This window comes from Maylandia zebra, linkage group LG2, assembly GCF_041146795.1.
Source record: "Maylandia zebra isolate NMK-2024a linkage group LG2, Mzebra_GT3a, whole genome shotgun sequence".
Lineage (NCBI taxonomy): Eukaryota > Metazoa > Chordata > Actinopteri > Cichliformes > Cichlidae > Maylandia > Maylandia zebra.
Window position 1 is genome coordinate 32,070,897 of NC_135168.1, and position 13,228 is coordinate 32,084,124.

The 13,228-nt window shown below is 41.2% G+C and overlaps 1 protein-coding gene and 1 pseudogene across 1 annotated transcript in view; one reads left to right on the plus strand and one right to left on the minus strand.

Moving 5' to 3' along the window:
- The window catches only part of gpc3 (glypican 3), a 140,106-nt gene that overhangs the window by 44,584 nt on the left and 82,294 nt on the right, over window positions 1-13,228 (minus strand). The window lies entirely within an intron of this gene.
- On the plus strand, window positions 4,606-10,590 carry LOC143421504 (histone H1 pseudogene; annotated as a pseudogene).

Here is a 13,228-nt window from a genome sequence, read left to right on the forward strand (position 1 = left end):
CTCTCTTAAACAGCAATAAGGATCATTATTAGGTTATCTACATTATTATGTAAATAACAAAATAACTTAAAGCAAAAATTGGGAAACGTAAAGTCCGAAGTCTTTATATTAACGGCCATCTGTCAAACAATATTGTTTGCTCTGGGTCTAAACAGAGCGCGTTGTGTGTGACGTCTTCTTTTGCGCATGCGGCCGCTTTGAGCGTTCACACTAGAGCGCGTTTGCTTTCGCATTTTATTTGTAGTGTGAACGAGCAGACAAAAAATCGGATTTGATCAAAAAATCTGAATTGAGCATTAAGACCTGCAGTGTGAACGTAGCCTTAGTTTGTGACTATTACCCACATGTTCCCAGACCATATCACAACCATAACGTGCTAACGTGCACAAAATTCAACGATTGAGAGCTTATTAGGTGCCTGTTTTTTTTTTTCTGAGAATGAAAACAGCCCGTCAGCTCACATTGGTTCTTATCTGTATATATCTGGTCAGAGGCTTGGATTTTATGAAGGAAGAGCTTTACAGCGAAGCAATTGCTCACACGGTAACGCTGATGTTTATCAGGCTCTGTGTTTGAAATGAGTATGACAGAAGCAACCTAATGGCTTCGGGGGGGGGGAAATGTATTGTTATGCTTGCATTTTATTTAGGAAAAACATGTACTGAGGCTTTTTTTAACAGATTTGTCAGGAACGAAGCTTTTCCTCTTTACACTGCAGTCACACCTGAGATCGTCCTTTAACTGATCTGGTTTCTTTCCAGCACAGAAAAAAACGTATTTTTGTCAAACATGTTCAAGTTACAATTACAACAGACGTGAGCAAGCAAATCCTTCACAGCATAAGCATGCCCATGTTGACCCTGTGCTTGCATGAACTGTTAGAGAGGGGCATCGTTTAACCCGTCCTGCCAGCTGGTGTCATTTTCTCCCTCTCTCTTGAGCTAACGTTGCGTAGTTTTATGTGAGTGTAGGTTTCATTCGACATATTAAATGGTGATTAGACACTCCACTTTAGAGCTCAACTGACATTGGATTTTTTCAGACCAATAACAATTTTCTGATATGCTTTCTTGTAGACACGTGAAATATAAGCAGATTTCCCCTAACATTTGTTATGTGTAATTATTTACTAGAATAATACAACAATTCATTTTAAAATTAATTTTGTTTTATTGTCACTAATACATGGTTGAAGAGTATTTCTCCTGTCTTACTTTAACTTTTTAGTTTTTTTGCTTATTGGTCAATATAAATGCCGATACTATGGTGGCCCTGAGAGGCCAAATGCACTGCAACTTAAGAAAACACCACATAGGAAAACAAAAAACAAAAATGGAAACAGGAAAAGTAAAACAGAAATAGAAAAAAAGAAAACAGAAATAGAAAAAATGAAAACAGAAATAGGAAAAAAGATTTCCAAAAGCGCAAGGGAAGTGTTTCTGGGGAGAAAATAACCCGACGGACCAGTTGCAGGAACCAAAATGTGCTAAGAGTTGCGCTGGGAGACACAGAAGTGGAGGATCTATCGGTTTTGTGAGGAAAGAAAAGATGAGAGGTAAGTGTGTTAGCCTAACTATTAGCCTAAAAATCCGTCATCAGTATTATATGAATCATCAGATTAAAAAATACTTACCTAGCATGTTTTGGTTCCTGCAACTGGTCCGTCAGGTTATTGTCTCCCCAGAAACACTTCCCTTGTGCTTTTGGAAATCTCTTTTTTCCTATTTCCGTTGTGTTTTGTGTGCTTTTGCAGCGTTTTTCTTAATGCTGGTGTTTTCTTAAGTTGCAGTCCGTTTGGACTCTCAGGGCCACTGTACGATACGGACATATCAGCAAATGTCTAATATTAGACTGATATATTGGTCGGGCTCTACTTAATTTCTTGCATTTTGATGAACTTTTATTAATTTACAGTGAACTGTTAGTACGTAGATTTTGACATTATTTTATAGTGGAAATGTATAAAAAAAATCATCACTTTTCTATTATTATTAATTATTCTTTATTATTGTCAGATTTTCTCATTTCTGTCTGATATCACTGTTGTGATCTCAGGAGGATTTCAGTAGCTCACGTGTGTTTCCAGAAAATGTTATGATCACATTCAAAAGAATTTTCAAAAACATGTCACAGGTCCGTGTTTCTCTGTTGTAGTGATCAATGTTAGGAATTACATAAAGCTCCGCTGTATGCCCGAGGCTGACTTATTAGCTTGATTCGCTAGCACAGCAAAACCTTAACCACTTAAAACATGATCCATTTTGAGATTTCTGAGAAGAGAAAGCATCCTACTATTGAACCTCTTCTTATTTTTTCTCTCCTTAATGGTTATCAGCCATTATACCAGAGGAGATGCTCTAAAGCTAACTGAGCTCATAAATCTCCCGCATGCCCTATGACATCTACACTCGTGCTATCTTAGCATCACTCCTGCTCCTGACTCCTGTTTCTCGCTCTCACTGTAATGTGTGCCGTATAAATATCTACAGATATCTTTCAAAGGTGAAGCATCATTTTAAAAGTTCCAGCATGCTGACCTATTGGTGAAATTGCCCACATATACTGTCTGTGTTGCATTTTTTTTTACTTTTTTTCAAATTAGCTGAGCTACTCCACAGTCTACCCTCTAGCAGTTCCAGAGGTACCCCAGGGGGTACATGTACCCTCTGGTTGGGACTTTCTGAGCCAGAGGTGAAGTGTGGGAAATGTGAGCAGTAATGTAAAGCGCACATGGACCAGTGAACACAGAAATCCCTTAGCAAAACTATCAGTGCTAAAAACACACAAGTGACTAAACGCTGAGCTGAAAGGAGGATGTTAATGTCTAAAACAGATAATGTACAGCTGACAGTTTAATTTAAAATGAAACTTGTTTGTGAATCACGCGTATGGAGACACTCTTTGGAAAAATGGATTTCACACTCCTCACTCACTGTGCTACTATTCCTGAAGCATTCGGAGACTGTGAAAAGCTATTAAAGCATGATGTATTTTTGATTTTATCAACACTGTCCCAATGCAGATCAAGGGGGGGGGGGTGTAAATCCTGATGTTTTATTCAAGTAAGATGGAAAACAAGTCCAAGAAATGTGATAGATGCCCCCTGCAACGAGGAGCTAATTGCCTGCATGGGGAAAGCATTTGATAAATGGCTCTTTAGTGAGCAGGATGTTGTTCAAATTGAAATTTGTATCCATATTATAAATAATTATACAACATACAAGTGATGACCAGAAAGGGAATTAGACTTAAAAGCCGAGTTGGTTTTGATTAATTTTTAAATTAGAGAATTAGTCATTTGTTATTAAAGCTCAGCTAAACAAACAAAAGCCTGCACAGGACCCGCCGCTGTTTCTGTCATTTCTTATTCATCTTTATCTTCTTCCTCCTTTTTATTTCTCTGAAATCCAGCCACCCAGAGTCATATAATAAAGAGTTTTGAAAATAAAGAGTATTAACTGTGGACAGTCTCTTAATTCTTTTCATGTATGCACATCAAGCACCCCGGCATCACCATTCGGTTGGAGTTAAACTATTGAACCATGTGCCTAGTTTTCAAAAACGAGGTACTGTTGGACTCCTTGGATCAAGCAGAGTTCAAAGCATTTTCATCACATTTTATCTCATGAAAAAAGAAAAAAAAAAATCATAATTTTTCTTCCCAATCTTTAGAAAAACCAGCACAGAGATCTTCAGAGCAAGCCTCATAAATGTCTCATTAAAGTTATCAAATCGATTTTTGAGCCACACACAGCCAATCACAATCACAGTGAAAAGTGGCAGACATGAAATGAGGTCACAATCAAAGCCGTTCTGCAGTTTAGCAAAAGCAAACTTTGTATTGCTAGATCAAAAAAACAAAAAACGTCACTACTTGGAGGGTGCTGCAATAACTGGAAAGGTGTTAATTAGCTGGAAGTAATTCTTGTATCTGGTCAAATTGATTGATGTGACCTCCCCTTTGAATCAAAAAGGCCACAATTTTTTAACAACTGATCTTTAAGTCTCACAAAAACTATCAGACGGATTTTAGATTTTCAAAGCCATTTATCTGTTACAGCCAATCAATGACAACAGATGAGCCTCCAAACAGAATATGAGATTTGATGTTTTAACCCTAAACGCAGTGTCTGTAGGCACTTCTGCATAATCTGACCACTGCTCAGGTCATTGCAATAAGCAAGAACACACAGAAGATTTCCTATCAGAGCTTCCAGCCACGGCTTCGGTCTGATGCAATCTACAAGTTCAACTTGTGTGGAAAAAACATTGTTTTAATGAAAGTCAGTGGAACATTTTAATGTTTGTCAAACTTGACTGGTACTCTGCACACAATTCATTTAATTCAACTAGTAGTTAAAACAGCTCAAAATAGTTCAGACATGTTCCAACATGGCTGACCAGTAGCACAAGAAGAATTTTAGTTCAACTGCTGGGCTTCCTTATCATGGCTTACAGATACACACTCTCTAGCCTCTTTATTAGGTATGCCTGTTTGACTGCTTATTAATACAAAGATCTAATCAGCCAATAACATGAGAGCACATCAGTGGATTTAAGATGACCTGCTGAAGTTCAAACTGAGTGTTAGATTTGTATTGTTGATTGTCATTTATGCTTAGAAATATTTACTTATATATGCTTAGAGTTTTGTAATTAGTTGTAGATTGGTAGAGGTTTTGATCCTTGATAGTCTGCAAACTTTGTGTGTATTAGACAGCACTTTGGGAGCATGAGAGGTCATACCGTGTCTTATTGTTTTATGGTAGGAAAAACGTAGCTACGTCTGTTCTAGTCTAAGTGCTCTTTGTTTAGATGAACTGCAGGACTTCCTCACCGTGTTATCTAGGATGAACCATCTAGGGTGAGGGGGAGGCTACCCTCTTCCTGACCAAGGATGTTTGACCCTTTGATCAGCAACACACACACACACACACACACACACACACACACACACACACACACACACACACACACAGGCAAGGTACTCTTTGTTTGTATGTAGACGTCGTATGTTAATGAACCTATGCATATTCATGTAACCTCAATAAAAGGACAGTGTTACGGGAGGACGGACGAGACCAACTGGAGTCAAGCGGTTGTCCGGTTCTCTCCCGTGCACGAGTAACATGAAGAACTTTGCCTATTTGTGTCTTGCTTAGCAGTGTAATTATATTGTCTTAACGTTCCAGCGAATAGGTTTATGCTACAAACCTAACATTAATTGGTCCTTCGATGCCGGAGCCCTGGAATCGCATTCACTGAGGGGAGGAGAGGCACGCTGAAAGACTGACGTCAGCCAGGAAGTTCCTGTGGATTCGCGGTCTGTCTTTTCTCCTCGATGAATGACGGTCGGCGGGATTCGGGCTGATATTACACTCTAAGCAACGCCAAGTAAGTTTAAAGAGGCCGACTCTATAACCGTGTCGTTGTGCAGTCTCCGCCACTGTGTGAGGCGTTGAGAAGAGGCCGACTCTATAACCGTGTCGTTGTGCAGTCTCCGCCACTGTGTGAGGCGTTGAGAAGAGCCCGACTCTATAACCGTGTGGTTGTGCAGTCTCCGCCACTGTGTGAGGCGTTGAGAAGTTCGCTACTTTGTGTAGCGATACCCGGGTTCCTTGCTACTTTGTGGAGCAAGAGGTTCCTCGCTACTTTGTGTGGCTAGAGGTGAGTTCTCCGCCACTTTGTGGGGCGTTGAGAAGTTCCGCGGGGTCCAGACTGTGCTGGACGATAGGCCTATTTTGTGTTGTTTTTGTTGTCGTTGTCATTGTTGTCATCGTTGTTGTTGTGTGTGAGTGTGTGCGGAGCAGAACATGTGGTCTGTGACACCGACTGTTGTTGTTATCATGGGTTTCTAAGCAACCAAGAGTGAGTCGGAGGGAGACAGACGTTTGTGCTGGACTTTGCTCCTGGCAGCACAAAGTATTTATGTAAAAAAGAGAGGGAGCGATGGCTCCACAGCTGCGCGGGTTCACGCGGGTTTCGCGCGGACCTGAGCCGTGCGGTTAATCGCAGGCTTAAAAATGGAAGAGATTAAAATGTTAGAAGTTTTCAGAAAACACACCAGCCTTGAAGAGCGTGTGGAGAAGGCCAGCCCACATCAGCAGCTATGCTCTGGTGGGTGGCTGTCCCCCCACCCCTTGCTGACACAAAACGTTAACTCTTCAGCCTGTGTGCCAGACCATAGACGTAATTGAGGTGGATAGTTGTTAAAAGTCATCTACATTACGCTTGTGGTTGCTTAAATTCAGTACGATGACATGTGAGGTGAAGTGATATAGATAAATATTTAAACTAATGAAGTGCATAGAGGCACTTGACCTGTGTGGAAGACTGTCGTCTTATTATGAGCCATTGTTGAGATATAGAGCACATCTGTGAAAACAACTAATATGCTCAACCCTGTATGAAACATCTAAAAGTACATGATGGAGAAGCTGAGTTGAATATGAAAGTGTAAGACTTTGCCGCTGTGGGCAGAGCAACTACTGTGTGATGTTGCGTTGCAGTTTTTTTTTTTTTTTCTTCTGAGCTGATGAGCAGGCTACACATTATCAGATCGAGAGCTGTCTGAGAACTACTCTAAGAGAGGGAAACAGCGCTATGATAACTGTGATAACTGGAGTGTGCAACGTTTCCATGAGCAGTTTTCCTGCATCTTGACTTGTGTGTAGAGTGTTCATATCATCAGCATCATGTTTTTGATTATTTGTTTGTTGGGTTGAAAAATAGTTAAATAAACTGGTGATCATATTTACGGATCACCATGGCACATATCATCAGCCATGTGATTTATTTTTGCAGATGACAAAGTGAGTGTGAATGTGTCTGACATCACAGTGTTTTTGTGCACTGTGCAAGAGTAATTGCCTTTGATTGTGAGTGACAGCGGTGATTTTGCAGGTCACCAGCTATTGTAAATAAAAAAAAAAAAAGAGAGTGAATAAGAGGGAGAATTTATATTGTAGAAAAAAAATAATCATAGGAAAAAGGTTTTGTGTTGATCAACCAAAAAAACATCTACAATTTCATTTTCTGCTTTTAAGAAAAGACTGTTCACATAAACACAGAGAGAGAGAGAGATGTGTGTTGATTAAGCAGTGATGATAATAATGAAATGTCTTAGTTTGTCACTTTCAGGTGAAAAGCAGACCTGAATCAATTTTCCACATGCAACGGTCGGAAGAAAGTTATAGTTTAACATCATTGGAAACATGCAGGCCAAGTTTCTGGCTGACTTATTTACAGTGCCATGTGTTTCTCAACCTCACAAGCGAGCTCACTCCTCCCTGAAGACAAGGAATGCAGCTCCAAAGCAATAACATGATAAAGAGACAGCATCAAGTCCTGAGCAAAAAAGTCCCAACAAGCAGCAGCAATGTGGATAAACAGCAGCAGAAGAAGAAAGCAAACCCATCTTCCTGTCTGATTGGATGAATTCCACGGAAGGGCGAGCAAGATGGTGGCGTGAAGAATAGTTTTTGTTTGAGTTCTCAGCACGAGACACTTATTTGACGTCTTTCTGGCTTTCGGGACTTTTTTGGAGATCAGCGCGCTAAGCTTGCTGGATCTGAGGCCAGGTTCTGCGGCGGCAGCATGTTGAAATGCTCAAAAAGGACTGAGTGACTCGGGCAAGCCATATGCGGCTAGCGACATGAAAGAAATGGACCCTTCATGATGCGTTCAACGTGCCAGCGCTGTGGTGGGAAAGGCTCCATCATAAACACGCCCTGCGCCCTGCGCCGAGGTTCAGGCCAAGAAGAAGAAGACGATGACTTCCAAGCCCAAGAAGGTCGGCCTCAGCGTGGGCGAGCTGATTGTGAAAGCCGTGGCCGCTTCCAAGGAGCGCAACGGCCTGTCCGTGGCCGCCCTCAAGAAGGCTCTGGCTGCCGCAGGCTACGATGTGGACAAGAACAAGGCCCGTGTCAAGACCGCCATCAAGAGTCTGGTGGCGAAGGGCACTCTGGTGCAGACCAAGGGCACTGGGGCCTCCGGATCCTTCAAGATGAACAGGGTTACTGAGACCAAAGCTAAGACGCCCGCCGCGGCCAAAGCCAAGAAACCGGCAGCAGCTGCTAAGAAGTCGCCCAGGAAGGCAGCAGCAGCAGCACTTCAGCCACTAGCACGAAGTCAACCGCATCAGAGGACAATAGTGAGAGTGGCTGTGACTTCACTGTGCATGTGAAGAAAACGTTTGAGGAGAACTGAACAGTTGGAGTTTGACATTTGCCACCTGTGGAGTAAAATGGCAAGAAGAGACAGTGGGACACAGGACAAAGCTGAAGGAGAACTGCCGGCTGTTGGACTGTTGAAGTGGGAGAGGACAACAGAGTGAGAAGACTAGGTGAGAACACATAGGAATTATTTAATGTGGGAAATCAAAATTTGGGTTAGCAAACCTGGGGAAAAGAAAACTGACTGCTTAAGTTGGAAAATTGAGACGGAGTCTGAAACATTGCGAAAATAGAAACATATACAAAATCACACACACACAAGCAGAACATGCATTAACCCTACTAACAATTCCAAACACAAAATGACTCATGAAGACTCATAGCACATTAGTTAAGAAATGATTAAATAATAGCAGAGAAATGTGTAGGAAAGGCAGCTTTAAGAACATGCTCTGCTGGAGATGCAGCTCCACAGACATGCATTAGACCTGCCTAATAACACAAACACATGTAATGAAAATTAGCTTGTTATCTTTCATCAGTGTTACAATAGTGTCAATTTAGCAGACACTTGTTATCAAATGCTGAATTTATCCTAAAGAAAAAAAATTGACTCTCCAAGTTGCAGGACAACAATTTAACTTTTGTGGGAAAAAAAAAAAAAATCCTGGTTTGATAAATCAGTGATCAGACAATAAATTTAGTGTTAAAATGGTAAATTGGGAGAAGCTTCCTGCTTGATTGAGGCAGCATAAGTAATTTACTGTATGAGGGAAATTGTCTTTTGTGATACTATTTTGAACATGCTTTTCTGTCGTCCTGTCAACTTAGTGGGTTAATAGCTGATATGCAAATTAGTTGATTGGTTTTAGATTAATGAAAGGTGACTGAATTCTAGTACGAGTGAATGAGATGTGTTGGAGTTGTTGTGTGTTGAGTGGAGACTCTAAAACACTGAGTTTCCTGCTTTGATGTGCGAGTGAATCCTGTATTTAGATACACAACTCTGAATACGTCAGAACAGACTGTTTTGTGAAGTGCATGACAGCATGTCACATGTTTTATGATGAAGGGAAAAGGAAAATTGAATAAAATAGATCTGTGGCCTAAATGAGTGAAGAGCACAGACCTGGTAATTAAACTCATAGCTAATAAGACATTAGGATTATGTTGTGTGTTGTGCAGCTGATGGTTGATTTGGAGTGAATCTAGCTGATGATTTTTCTTTTGTTGTGAAGTTGAGCCTGCCGATCAGTATGATGGTATGATGAACCATGCTAATGGTATGATTTACCTGAGATGAGGAGTTTGTGTCATGACTTAACAAGGCCTTTTTATTTTGATACTTTCACAGTGCACTGAAAGTTTTGTTTGATAATCTCTGTTCTTTAAGCAGATCTGCACGTCGGGAATTAAAAGCGCTACACGTCGTCGAGAAAATTGTGCCAAGTGAGTTCTCCACATTTAAATGGACTCTGGAGAAAGCCACTTATTTGGGACAATTATTAAATGACAGTCCCAGTCCAAAAGGATTCAGCGATGTAATCCAAACTAAAGTTCTTCTTTTTCTTTTTGAAATGACGTCATTTTGCTGAGAGTGGAAACTAAATGCGACGATAGGTTCCACTATCAGCAAAGAAAGAAAGAATGAATGCATGAATGAGTGAGTGAAAGGAAAACAAACTGACTGACTGGTAAAAGCTGACAAAAGCTGACAAGACTTTACTGATGTAACACGACTGTGTGAAGTTGACCCCCGCCTGGCAGGGGTGCAGATGAGTCTGTGTGTGCTTCCCTTTACAGAAGCAGGAAGATGACAGCAACACTCGAGGTTGCATGATGATTTAACATTTTAAATGCCATTTTCTGTGTCTGTGAATTTACTATGTGTGTGTCATTCACTAGCTTGTGTGCTCACAGAGATAACTGTGACAAAGTATGCATACGCCTGCGCAAGCGCTAACATTTGCATTTTCGTTTTTACAGCATTACGGTTCTTCATGTGTTTGATCATGTGATTTATAGGAATACTGGCTAATGTTTCTCTACTACAAGATTTCTGGGTTTATGTGTGAAGAAAACTGTAGTTACAGGCTATATGTTGATGGAGAAATTAATATAGTTTGAGACATACTGTGATGAGACCAGTGTTACTGTTTCCACAGCGAGTGTTAACTTTATGGTGTTTTATGGCACCTCTAGAATCCGTTGACCTGTGTCTGACCTCCGTCTGACCACAGTCAATGTGTATTGCTAATGTTTGTTTCTTTGAGAATGCTGTAGTAGATTCAGCTGAAGCGGACAAGTGACATGGGTAAAACAAATAAGAGATTACGGTATTTATGGAATAGTTTATTATGGGCTCATTTGCTGGCCACTTTTGAACCCATAATAATAATATATGAGTGGAGTGACTTTGCTTAAGAGAAGTCACTGATTACATTAATGTTAACAGAGTACATGGGATAATCCATGTCTGAGGTGAATTAGGGTAATAGTTGTAGTTACTGATTTGAGAAAACCTGCACATGACACTTGTCTTGCTGATGTTGAATGCTTATTACTCTTATGATACAATTGTTTACAGGTATGAAGTTTGATTTCACTTCCAGATTTTGCTTTCCAGGCCGTGATGGTGTGTATGCAGGCTCCTGGGAGAGCCAGGTGTTAAGCAAACTTAATATGCAACACACGCTAACATCTTTTATTGCAGGGTTACGGAGCTACTCCAGAGGAGATGCCCTGATGTTGCCTGGGACATGATCTAGCTAATCTTTTTCTTTAAGACAGGGATCCAGGTTTGGTGAGTTGACGCATGGGAATGTCCATGCGTCAAGAGGTGGAGTGCAAGGATTAACATTAAACAATGTTTACTATTATTGTTGCAGTGATTTGTGTGATTAGCCGTTTTATTTACAAATATTAAACCTATGCAAGTGGTGCATCCATGTTCAGATGAGGCTTTGATGGCCTATAAGTGAAGTTCACTGAACTAAAGAATGTGGTTTGATGATTGTTGACATGCTCTCCAAATAGAAGTTTTTCTTCTTAGCAAGGGAATACAGGTGCAGCAGTAATCTCCTGAGAAATCTTCAGAGGCCCAGTGAGAAGCGTGAACCATTCCAGGCATAGCTGACAGCCAGGCAGTGGTTGAGGTCAAAGGTCAAGCTGGTTGGGGCCCATCATGAGATCAGACCTTGGAGCCACAGCAAGGACCATGAAACTGCCTGCAAAATAGAGGAGAGGATCGTCCACAAGATGGGAGCTGAGGCCAGGAGAGAGGCTTCAGGAGGATCAGAGATCATCTTCAGCACAGCAGACATCACACAGAGAGCTGTGCTACTGAGCTTCCAGGAGATTTTAAATAAAATGAAAGATTCAATATTGACGCTGAGGAAGACAACTAAGGTGTACGACGTGCTCTGCCTTAAACCTTCAGCAGCGTTGGAACATGAAAACTCGTGGGATGAGGGGAGCGTGCCAAGCTCCATCGACAGCGCAGAAGGAGTTCGGGGATGACATCATGATTCTATGAAAGCACAGGAACCAGAAGCTATGGTGGTGATGACAGCAGTTTCCTATGAACAACACCTAATGCTGTGCCACTATACTGTGCATACGATGACACTCTGAAGGCTGCTGGGATCATAACAGCAGTAAGATGACGGAACCCAGCACCCTTTCCACAGAGGTGTTTCTCTGCAGAGCGTGGACAATGAAGGAGTCATAAATATCCCCCTCGCAGGATGAAGGCCTGAAGTGAGGTGATGGGAGGCCATAAAACTAGAGTGCTGAGAGGTCTGCAGCTTTGGAAATAGCTGAGACCCATGTTGACAAACAACAAAACTAACTGGTATGTTTGAATGTTTATTCTACATACATTTGGACTCTGGTCCTATGGACAACGAAACAACTAGAAGAGACATTCATGACGCCCTGCAGAACTCAAACCACTCTGCAGAGAGACATGTGATTTGCACACCCGGAGGAAGCATCACCAAGCTGAGATGTTTTTGAAAATGTTACTTTTTTAGTTTCACTATTAAATTAACAATTTCTTTGGTTGCTCGTAAGATGCAGTTTGCCATAAGATGAGCTCAATGAATGGGGTAACTGCTAATACATTTATTAAACTGTGTACCTTTCAGTAATTTAGGGTGATTTGACATATGCTGAGTATAAAAAGGTTTGCATTGAAACTGTCAGACATGAGGTATTCATACCTGGGAACTTTTCAAGCATAAAGGTCAAAAAGGGGGGAAATGTTAGATTTGTATTGTTGATTGTCATTTATGCTTAGAAATATTTACTTATATATGCTTAGAGTTTTGTAATTAGTTGTAGATTGGTAGAGGTTTTGATCCTTGATAGTCTGCAAACTTTGTGTGTATTAGACAGCACTTTGGGAGCATGAGAGGTCATACCGTGTCTTATTGTTTTATGGTAGGAAAAACGTAGCTACGTCTGTTCTAGTCTAAGTGCTCTTTGTTTAGATGAACTGCAGGACTTCCTCACCGTGTTATCTAGGATGAACCATCTAGGGTGAGGGGGAGGCTACCCTCTTCCTGACCAAGGATGTTTGACCCTTTGATCAGCAACACACACACACACACACACACACACACACACACACACACACACACACACACACACACACACACACACACACAGGCAAGGTACTCTTTGTTTGTATGTAGACGTCGTATGTTAATGAACCTATGCATATTCATGTAACCTCAATAAAAGGACAGTGTTACGGGAGGACGGACGAGACCAACTGGAGTCAAGCGGTTGTCCGGTTCTCTCCCGTGCACGAGTAACATGAAGAACTTTGCCTATTTGTGTCTTGCTTAGCAGTGTAATTATATTGTCTTAACGTTCCAGCGAATAGGTTTATGCTACAAACCTAACACTGAGCATCAGAAGCGTTTACAGACAATGGTCTGAAAAACAAAATTTCCAGTGAGCCGCAGTTTCTGGCTGAAAATGTCTTGTTGATGTCAGAGCTCAGAGGAGAATAGATAGAATGCGGTGAGGCTTGTATGCTCTTCTGC